We start from the raw sequence: 11,719 nt of genomic DNA, 5'->3' as shown, positions 1-11,719 counted from the left end.
CATGTCTCTCTCTCTCTCTCTCTCTCTCTCTCTCTCTCTGCTACGGTGTTGGCAGCTGGAGCAGACTAAACTCTCGAGCGTGAGAGAGGCAGTACGCTGCCTTCCCAGTCACTCACCCTCCCTTCCTCCAACCTAACCTCCCCCGCCCTGTTGCTGCTCTGCTACTGAAGCCTCTTCCAGCTGGATAAATGCACACTGCTGCAACTTCAGGCTCATCATTCAGAAAAACACACACACACACACACACACACACACACACACACACACACACACACACACACACACACACACACACACACACACACACACACACACAAACCACAACCTGACCTGCACCCCACCCGACCCCACCGCCACGAGCCCCAGCTCTCCACCCAGCAGGCATCGACTCTGACCAACTCCTCTCTGCCCCCCTGACCCTTTGCACCCCTACCTCCACCGGCAGCTCCCCTCTACCCCTCATGCCACAATGGTCTCTCTTTGTCCTGACAATACAAATGGACTAGGGTTTCAGCTTATTCTGCTGCTTTTCAAAAGGAAAAAGAAAGGAAGACATCAGCATAGGATTGGTTGCTCAGGTCACTCACTACAATAGTATTCCCCTTAAATATTGTCAGGGCAATGGCCAATCCTTTAACTGGCTCTTACAAACCACTGACATGTGGGACATCCTCTTGTTACAGAAGATAGATATGACATCTTTGAAACAGTTTGACTCTAAAGGACATACAAAATATTAAAAAAGGAGATTAACGGTCTTTAAAAAGCTTTTACCAACAGGCTGCCTTGAAGTTATAATGACATCCAACAGGCACTGCAACGAAACCCTTTTTGTGCAAGACACAAAAACATTCGAGAGGTGAGGATGTTTTTACAGCAGAAATGCAAAAAAGTGACAAGTTTGTGAGCTGTGAACAGTAAGTCCTTCCCATTTCTTCCTAAACACAAGAAATCCCTGTTTGAGAAAAAGCATGCTTCGTGAGAATAGACGCTCTGTGTGAAGATGTGAAGATCATATTAAGTCAGCCCGTGTAAACAGAGAAGGTAGTGAGAATAGGTAATTAGGTTGTCTTATATTTAGAGAGGCACTAGATTCTTGTCAGGCGTCATTAGAGTCAGACATCACAAAGACCTGAGAGAGACAAGGAGGCGCACTGTCACCGGCTGCAGTCACACAGCACACGTGGTCTCAACTCGAACACACTGTCATGCTGACCTTACACTTTCATGTAGTACATTTCTATAAAAAGAGGAATCAGAAGTGACGATATGAATTACCACACATATTGTTATATATACATTAGATCTACATTTAGCCTTAGTCTTATATCTACTGTATAACCTGCTATATAAACAAAAGATGTACCTCACATACTGTATGCACTATGCAAATATACACTCCTCTCTCTCCAACTCGCTCACTGTTTGTGCCACGACTGAACCTATAATTTCTGCTGCCTTGGCCTTTTCCACTGGGCTGGTTTCACTGGGTGAGCAGGCAGATTGTCTCCTCCGGTCTCCCTTTTTTGCTCTTTTTAATTCCTACTTATCATATTGGTTTGAATTTACTTCACGTGGGCAACAAAACGGGTCAAGCTGAATTTTTTTTGGTCAAGTTTTATGTATTCCCAAGTCGACAGTAGAGAGATAACAGGAAATGACGTGCATCAGAGGATCGCTCAGACTCTCGTCCTGGGAGAGCAGCGGTGACCCAAGGCTACGCTAAATATGAACTACGCCAGAATGTGCTCCAAAATGTTACAAACTTTATAATCCATGCACAGTTTTTAGAGATTAGCCAAAAATGTTCAGATGTTAAAGTATTAAATTCAAATGAATGCAGCCTTGTTAGGTGGTGAATGGCTGTCACTGCAAATTTTTCACTAGTTATCAAGTGCTGAGTGACACAATAGGTCAATAGTTTAATTTCTTTCAAGAAAGCTGGCCTTGGAGTAGTCAGCTGCTCTAATCTACTTGTGTCTGCAGCAGATCGGCGTCCTGATAGAATCTGTATAATTTAATACATCTTTTTATATGGGATGTCTCTGTTATATTTTATTAACAGGGCTGTATGCAGATATTTGAGCTAAACTGCACAGTTAAATTGAGGTTCTCAGCTGCCAGAGCATTAAGTATCCAATTCTGTGAATTATATGAAATTTAAAGTGATCACACACATTTTAGCTTATATTGTGATGAAAATAAAATATTGCACATTACTACACACATCACATATGCAGTGATATTTTTTTATTATTTAAAAAAATATTTTTTTTAAATATGATTTGACACTAATTAAATGATTACAGGTGAAATATACTGTAATAATATTTTTAATAAATCCCCGGTTTAGATATTTTTAAGGTTGTCTAGCAATGAAAAGAAAAAAATTAATTGACAACTGGGAGATTTTTTTAAATAAAAAAAGTAAATATATTCGACCATCTCACTCAGAACGGAGACTTGGTCATATAAGATACCTTCTGTCCACATTTTTCCCCTCTTTGTATGTCATTTTGTGAATGTGGACATGTGTCTCCTCTGTGGTCACAAGAGGAGGCATCAGTGTTTGTATTCCTGGTGATTTAGGTCATGAGCAGGCCCTGCGACACTGGGATAAAGAAAAAACACTAAATGTATCCTGGAGGGTGATTTATTCCACAGTGCCGATGTCCCTCTGCTAAAGGCAAAAATAAATGTGTAAATAAGTGTGTTTAGATTCAAACCAAGATAGCAGTGAAGCTCTGGACAGTAGAACATCAGCTCCATTTACACTGAAATGTTTGCACAGCTATGAGAATTAAACTTTTCCTGTTGTTTTTCCATAAGGTCTAAAATAGCCTTATTTATGCAGGCTTCTGGTAAACAATATTTATGTGATCTGAAAAAGCAGATAGGGCAGTCCCAAGGGTGGCACGCGATCTGATAAAGCTATCAAGGGAACAAATTAGTCAGATGACATGTGAGCTGCAGCTTCATCATTTTTCTTCATCATATCTTTTTTTCTACAGATAAAAATACAATACAGATTTAAGGGGGAGGATGAACACAGCAGATGTTTGGATAAAGATTGAAAAACTTTTGCGGTTGGACATGCACACACTCACGCAGACAAACACACACAAACAAACATGTAGACACATACTTTCAAACTCTAGAATATGGAAGAATTAACGGGAGACATAACTGTATATTAAGTTTAAGGAAGGTTAGATAAAGTGCATGTTCTGTTGCAGATAGATGGGTGGTCATTGTAGAGGTGACACACACACACACACACACACACACACACACACACACACCAAACTGTGGAATGTGACACCTTGATCCTACCTCACTTCATACCAACCCTACAGTGCCACACAGGCCACCAACAGTTGTGATGAAAACTTCCAACTCTAACCCTCACCCCTTTAAATCCTTATAAACTCTAGTGTGATCATTTAAACATCAATATTTGATTTGTTCTTTGCAACACCTCAGATTGTTCATACCAACTAGAACTGCAAGTAATAATTATTTTTTATGAAATAGTACTCGCTACTATTTATCTAAAATTACAGCAATGTGACATCTTAAAATATCTTGCTTTGTCTGACCAAAAGTCTGAAAAACCCAAAATGTTATTTCACTATAATAAGATCAAGAAAAGCAGGCTTTAGAAAATAAAAACAAAACATACTCAATTCCAACAATTCCAAAGTCAAACTCTTGAAAAAGTCCCTGTTTACATAACTGCGAGACACTGGGTCAAACAATCCAAAAGGAAAACAACTGAATCTTGAAATAAATGTTATACTTACAGGTCCGTTTTGGACTGTGTGGCAAAGATGCGGAGTTCATTCTGTGTAGAGGACAACACGAATGAGTCATCACTCTGCTGCTGTTCACCTCACACAGCCATGAGAACTCACATCACATCTCCATCCAGGCTCACACAGCTTGAACTATGGCCCCCTCTGCCCCCTTCTCAACCAGTTCCAGCAGTTACTGGGAACTCTGAACTGAACCGGTCCTCCTTCTCGCAGACAGACTCAGTTCTGCTGTTGCACATTTCAGATTGATTAGCTCAGTACACACATGCACACAGCTACACAAACAGAAACACCCACACTGTACCCAGCCCCCGACTTCCCTCTGCCTTCCAAGCCTGCATGTAAACTGAGACCCAAATCCGCATGTAGACACGCATACATTGCACTAAAAAGAAATGCATCTTAAATCAAACGTCCCAGATGCTGTCTTTTTCTGATGTCTTTGTTTGGAATGAGATTTGCCCCCACCTCCATGGCAGTGTGGTGCGGCTGTTCTACCACAAGCACGACCATATTCATGCTCTTTATTGCGGGGAAACACAGGAAGAGTATGCCACCTGTCATAGCCCCCTAATGTACCTTAGCCCCCTTCTGTGCGGACGTCTCACTCCAACACAAAAGCCAGTGTTTTCTCTTAGCACGCGAGCACAGGTGGTTGGAGGAGGGCAGGTCGAGTTACAGCAGCAGCTTCCACAGTTCAAACCATCAAGAAGTCAAAGAGAACACACTAAGCCTGACAAAGTATTCATATACAACAAACGTACTGAGGACAATAAATATACTGAAGCATGACCTACTCTTTGTTCTTTATATGGATTGCAAGAATGTTTTAATAAGTAATCCCTGTTGTTTAACTACAGTAATCAAACTCGTAGAACGGTTTCCCTCCCTTTGCACTCTAATCTGTGCTGTAAGAAAGAAGAACAGGCAGACCACGTGGAAATACTTTCCTATATTAAACACACTGATGTTAGATTTTATCATCTTTGCACAGACCTGTCTGGGTCCCCACGCGCTCATAAATCTGTTTCAACAAGAATTCAAACCTTACATGAACTACATCAAATACATACATTGACTCGAGGTCTGCTAAAGCATGTTTTCTAGTTGTATTGCATTGCATTTATTTGATTTACCTTAAAATAATTCAAGCCCTAGGAGTATGGTTATAATGCAGTAATGTTAATTGATCATCTGCTCATTTGACAGGTTATTATACTATCCAAGAAGGTCAGCAACACCCTGCTGTTTAATAGTTGAGCATAACATAATCAAAACTTTAAAGTTTAAACAACTTCAACACTACAAATTGATCTTCCTCCATCTAAAACACTGTGTAGAAACAATAGTGCTTCATTTTTCTCTTAGATGAACTGAAATTAACATGGCTACTGTTCAACTGGTCCCTTAAAGAAATCACATGCTACTTGGATTCTGAGAACAATCTTTAAAGCTATTGCTTTAAACATGACATTAGACAAACAAATAAAGATCATCTGTTTTTTTTACAAATGAGCAAAAAAAAACCTGCACATAATAAATTAAAGAAATTGTTCTCCAAAGACAAAACAATGGCTCAGAGAATAGACAGAGGAGAATGAATTCCAAGGACCAGCGGGTGCAACTTGACTCAACAACCAACTCTGAATGATAAAATTTAAAAAAAACAAACAAGCAGGCTAACTGTTCAATTGTTTTGAAAATCAGCACTCACCTCACTCTGTTGTGTCGCTCTAAAGTCTCCAACACCACATGGAGGAGTGTACGGCTCTCTGGGCTCTCAGGGGCTGACAGCTGTCTAACCAGAGGAGAGGACCAGCCCCCAGATCCTGGAGAAACCTGACATGTTCTATCAAACGCACTGTTTTGTTGACTGAGTAGAATCACAATATTAAGGCTAGCCAGGCAGAAAGTTTCCCAGCCCCTCCAGGCATCCCAATTCCTCAGCGGGGCGTAACCCAGTCGTTTTATCTGCACCCATCTCCCTCCTGTGTGTACACTGTGAAGGGAACCGAGAGTGGAGCAACTCAACTGGCCTGCCATGTCAACAAAGTCTAGACAACTGCACTTTACCTGTGCTCTCTAGTCCCCAATGCTTATGGTATTTTCTATGTGCGCAAACATTTAGGTTATATTTATTTTCACAAAGCAGTTACAGAATTTTCTCACATGTTCTGCCACATTTAAAAAACGGATCATATTTAAACCTTTTAATCTGCAGGGACAAACCTAAAGGATTTACGTTAAATAATAACAATAAAGAGATCAACAGGGTTGCAGACCTGCTGATCCATAGAGACAATGCAGAGCTTGTCAGTGCAAACTGCCTCCAGTGCTTCTGAAGGCACCAGATGTCAGCCTGCATTGTTACATGGATTACTTGAGCCACTCAGCAAACACCTCCAGGTGTGCATTCCAAACCAGGAAGAGGCAAGGTGGGAGCCACTCCTCCGAATCAATAAAAAAATGTGGACTTTTCTCTCTCTTGAACTGTGCGTGCCTGAGCGGAAGAAGGGGTGAGTGCTCATGGGGAGTCCCGAGAAGCTTCCCTGCTCTACAAATTGAACCCTGTCCCAGAGGTGGAGTATGGTGTAGGAGCAGAATGTTTATGTGGTCTCAGATGAAGGGAAGTATAATGGGTGGCTAATCTTTGGTCTGAACAGTACACCTGGTCTCCACAGGGTCTGTAATCTTTGGAGGAAGGAGCAGAAATTAGAGGCTGCTCCACTGCATCCCTTACATTGGACTAAACTAGCAAGGGAGTGTAAACATTCACCACAAATGAATCAGAGGCAGTCACAGCCAAAACATTGTGATGCAAGTCAAGCTGAAGAGTTTGTGGGGGATTAAGGTTTAGACAGCATGAAATATTTAGCAATATTAGAGCCTGTCTTACATCATGAGGACTTGAATGAATAAAAATACATATATCTCGTTGTATCTCTTACATTTGTTATGTTTCCCGCAGCAGGACCATGAATGTAGAAACAATTAGTTAATTATTTTTTATTTGACCTTTATTTAACCAGGTAATATCAATTGAGAACCAATTCTCATTTACAATGATGACCTGTCAGCACAGTCCTGAGGTGCATGTTTTTGGATGATGGGAGGAAGCCGGAGAACCCGGAGAGAACCCACGCAAGCACAGGGAGAACATGCAAACTGCAAACTTTGATCAGCCCTTTATGAAGTCATAATACAAACTATTTGATATTAAACCCTTCCAAAGTATGAGATTTTTCTTAGTTTATATCACTGTAAATTGAATGCTTTTGGGCTTTTTAGTAGTTGAATAAGCGAGTAACATATACAGTATACTATAAGAAACTTTTTACAAACAGGCAGAAAGTTGAAGGTCAACAAGATCAGATTTTGCAAAACCATCCACTGAATCTGCAGCTCGTTAATTACTTTCAGGCAGAAAAAAAAAGAAGCCATGTCCTCATTTCCAGTAAACCAAAGGACATAAGACACCGCGATAACCATCTCAAGACTCATTATGGCTACACTCAATGTCTGCACACCTGATAATTTGTACAAATAAATGCACATCTAAGGGAGGGAAGAACGAGAGACAAGAGGGTAGAGAGGGGGGGAAACGATAGGGAGGGTGAGGTGTTTCCTGTTTCCATAGCTCTAATTATACTCGTCTCTCGAGGATTAGACCTATCAGGAAGAGGAACTTTGTCACTGAGGAACTCCTCAATGAAAAAAATGAGGTTTTATACTTTGATCCATCTACTTTTACATGCCAGCTTCACATCAACTTTAACATAATTGAGAATAGCACAGAAAACACAATGAACTTTCAGATGAGGGAAAAAGTCATGTGTTTCCGCGCAAATCTACATGGGAAAATAATTGAGTCTAAGAACAAATTACAGCTGTTTTCTGACTGTTCTAGTTCTTCAAAATGACAGAAAGTTGCTGTAATTTTTTTTTCTAAAAAGACAAAATAATTCAAACAAACATTAATTTCCATGCTCATTACATTGTGTATTATGCTTATTAAGTTGTGTGTATATTTGTCTCTTTTTGCAATTGAGAACGGCTGTTTTATATAAACTAAACACTCTATCTGTTTGTGAGTTGTTGTGAAACTAATGATTCCTTCCTGTTTAAAGATGCAGCAGTGATAGACTCCTGAAGTTTGGTGGCTTTTGAAAGATGCCGAGTCTGGGGCAAAGTGGTGGTGGTGGTGGGCCCCAGAGACATTTCAGCAGCAGTTTATTGACTAGCACATAATAGCAAAAGTAGGTTTACTGCTCTGCTATTGGTTTTACAGCTTTTCAACACTTGCACACTGCCCTCCTCTAGTGGACTACACAAATATATAAATTAAAAAGACCTAACTTTTCTGCAATACAACCTTAATGATATATGCACATGATAAAACCTGTAGACTCTTTGTCAACTGTATTTCACAGTGAAAACTATACATGTAACAAAGATGAGAGATTAGAGTGAGTTCCCACAAACTGTCTCTGTAAACACAACCCAAAATGTATAATATTAATAATCAGTTTGACAACCCGGGTTTATAATGAGCCTTTGCTTCATCTATTAGTATGCAAATAAAGGAGAGGCAAGCTGAGAGGAGAGGTGGGGGGTAGCGAGGCAGAAAGAGACGGCGAGAGAAGCCTGCATGCAGGAGGAGAAAGAGCCATCTGAGCAGCACTCATCCAGCAGCTCAGATTGCCGGGCAACGTCACCACTACAGAGAGAATGTGTACAGTGGTCTGGAGGCTGCTTCTGCTTACGCTCACCAACAGAGATAATTGCTTGCAAATACTGGAAAAACAATTGTGAGAAATGATTGTCAAGGAGCTGCACTGTCTGATTTGCAAAAGAAAAAGCAGCAGCATTGAAAGGAGCAATAAAGAGACACTCACAGATGAGTTGTCAGAGCATTTTCCTGAATTGTTGCCATAAACCACTTTGGTGGCTTTCACACCAATCCCTGGAAACTAGTCTCCACCTCTTGAGTAAACAGCCTCATAAATAATGTAAAAGCAGCTTAATTCATCTTTACACTTGCCATAATAATACATGCTTGCTAATGAACATCTGGTTCTGTCAGTTACAGTCTGAAGCGCAGCAGAAGTGACATTATGCTCTCATTGCGACAATCATTGCTCAGCAGTTAAAAACTTTTGGTCAGATACAAAGTGCATAGGAGATGTGTTTAGGCTATAAATAATGAAATGCAAGGTGCTTTAGAAGTTGCAAAAGCTTGCAAGTGATCTGGTTTGATCTGTCTATATTTATCAATATGATTTTTAACACAGCTGGTAAAACACTTGACAGCTTTTTGAACCTGACTGAAATTTGAACAGAAAACAGTTTTCCTTTTTATTGTCAAAGACTTGAGAGTCAGAATTAGTGAAGCGTTTTCCCTCCAGATTCAACTCCGCTCAGCTTAGGGCTTAATCAAGTGGAAATTTGGAAAAGGGGGTTGTGGGGGTGGTCAGGGTTGGGGTGCAGGATAGAATGGAGCAATTGTTCAGATAAAGGCCTCATGTTGGGTCAGCTTTGATGTCTCTCTGGGGGATGTGCTGGGATTTTACAGTAGCATTTCATTCCATGTGTTTTTGCTCACCCCTGGCGAAGACTGCAGGCTGCAAGATGATGCAAAGCGGGGCCCTGACATGCTTTAACAGTGCTACTTGTTTACAGTGACTCATCTGATCCATTTAAATGGAAGAGCATTCAAATGCCAGTGGGACAATGTCACATTTGGGCATTTAGTATTTTTCAAAAATGTTGTCAAAAAGTTGCTGGACAGCCAACAACATCAACAGTCAACTGACATTCCCTTCAGTTTGCCCCACGTCTATAGAAGCAGACAGGCTCCCACTGATCTATTGTGCTGCAAAGCCTTTCTCATGCATGTCTTGAATGAAAGCCAGCGTATCGATGGTGTGAGGATAATCACGTTTTCCTGAGACACGCTTAGCCGCACTAAATAAGCCGCATAGAAAAAAAGGTGGGTCTAACAAAACTATTGTATATTGGGAGAAAAAAATCTGCAATAGGTTTCCCCTAGAAAGAAGAAATGAAAAGTAGTGCTGAGGAATTCAAAAAATGTGGACACTGTTGAATGTTGAAGCAAGAAAAGACGAAGAGGAGAGTTTAGGAGGTCATTTTGCAAAACTAAGTCATGATGCACTTGTTGCACACTTTCCTACCTTCTTGCACACTTTCCTACCTTCTTGTTTTGTCCTTCACCAGGTGCACTTGGCACATTTCAGTGATGCTGCAGCAAACCGTCTCCTCACCGCTGGTTGGCACCAAGAAAGTTTCCCATTTGTGGCTGAATCAACGAAGCCTCCATCTATGGCACAACATGTATTTGTGCATATAAAACGATAATATGCCAAAATCTGGTCTTTTTTACGGCCCGCGTCCAAACTTCGAACTCACTTTGGGTGGAAGTTGGTTGTCAGTGTGCAGCGCAGGTTCTCCAAGGCGTACAAAGTGGATATTTGCATTAGGACGACCCTCCCCTCGCCTTTCATAGCTGCCATTGTTTGTCCCAGTCGGGGCTCGGATTCTGTCCTTCTCTAAATCCCTGACGAAGGGAGCAGGGAGCGCAGCTTTCTCTGAGCCGAGGCTGGCAATTAACAAGCGCCACAAAGAAACTATTATACCATCGGTTTTTATTCCAAATACATTAAATAACCGGTCGTTTAAATTAGAGGTGCAACATTGCCGAGGTTGTTCTTCAAGTTGAGCAATTTTTTTTTGTGCAAGTTTTACTGAATTGACAGGTCTCCATGTGTTGCAGTTGGTCACGTGAAACAGACATGTTCAGTAAAAGTGACAGGCACACTTTGACCTCCTTTGGTGATGGGAACTGCACATGGAAGAGGGGAGGGTGTCAACTCTCTCACATAATCACATTTGATATTATCATCTAATTTAAACCTGTTTTTGGTGTGTCGTAAAATTTTGAAAAGAGTTGTCAAAACAACCTCACCATTTATTTTTCACTTGCTGATGAAGAGAATTCGTTTTGAGTAAAATCTCCTAAACAGTTATAGACCTAGTGTTGAGATTGTTTAGTTTGTTAATAACGAGACTTAACTTTTACCTGGTTGCGCCTCAAAAACAGTCCTCCAGATTTGACAGTCAGTCCATGAGAAAGAGACAGCAGGTTCCTCTGTTTTCCTACTGGAGCAGATCTTTTGTTTAGGCTCAGACATGGTTCACTTTATGATTTCAACACATTTTATTTATCAAGGGGAAGACTACCAGCCAGGAAATAATCTGTGCCTCTATATCATTGTGTCTTTAGGGATATTTTCTCATTCTTACATGAAGCTGAGTTTATTTCACACATTGTAGATACTTTTTGTTTTGTTTTAATCTGGTAGCTGGTGTGTGTGTGTGTGTGTGTGTGTGTGTGTGTGTGTGTGTGTGTGTGTGTGTGTGTGTGCAATCAGTACAACAGTAATACTTCTTATTTAAATGCAGGTGTAGTGAATTAGCTGGTGTGTATCATTATTACCAACTTTATGTATTTTGTGTGACTACTTATCGCCACCTAGTGGCTGACTGAGATTGATCTGATCTGACCTGACCTGTGAGCTGCTTCAAAGGTTGCATCTACATTCGAATCCAATAAATCTTTTGACAAATCGGGCGAATATCTCCTCACAGTCAGCTTGCTGTCTGTTCTGTGTGGGCGTTGAAAAAAAGAATCCAATCCGAAACAATCTGACTCCACCTTTAAAGCCACATTCAAAGGGAGATAGTTAGTTTGTGATCATTTGATCAGAAACACATCTGTTTGAGAAAATGTGCAATTAAAGCACAACATTTAATGAAATAACAGGGACATTGAGACATAGAGGACCTGTGTCAGAATGTTGTGTTCTTATTTCATTTGCGTTGGTAAA

This window comes from Embiotoca jacksoni, unplaced genomic scaffold, assembly GCF_022577435.1.
Source record: "Embiotoca jacksoni isolate LCO1_2020_lvr unplaced genomic scaffold, fEmbJac1.0.p SCAF_11, whole genome shotgun sequence".
NCBI lineage: Eukaryota > Metazoa > Chordata > Actinopteri > Embiotocidae > Embiotoca > Embiotoca jacksoni.
Note: the sequence above shows the minus strand (reverse complement) of the source record.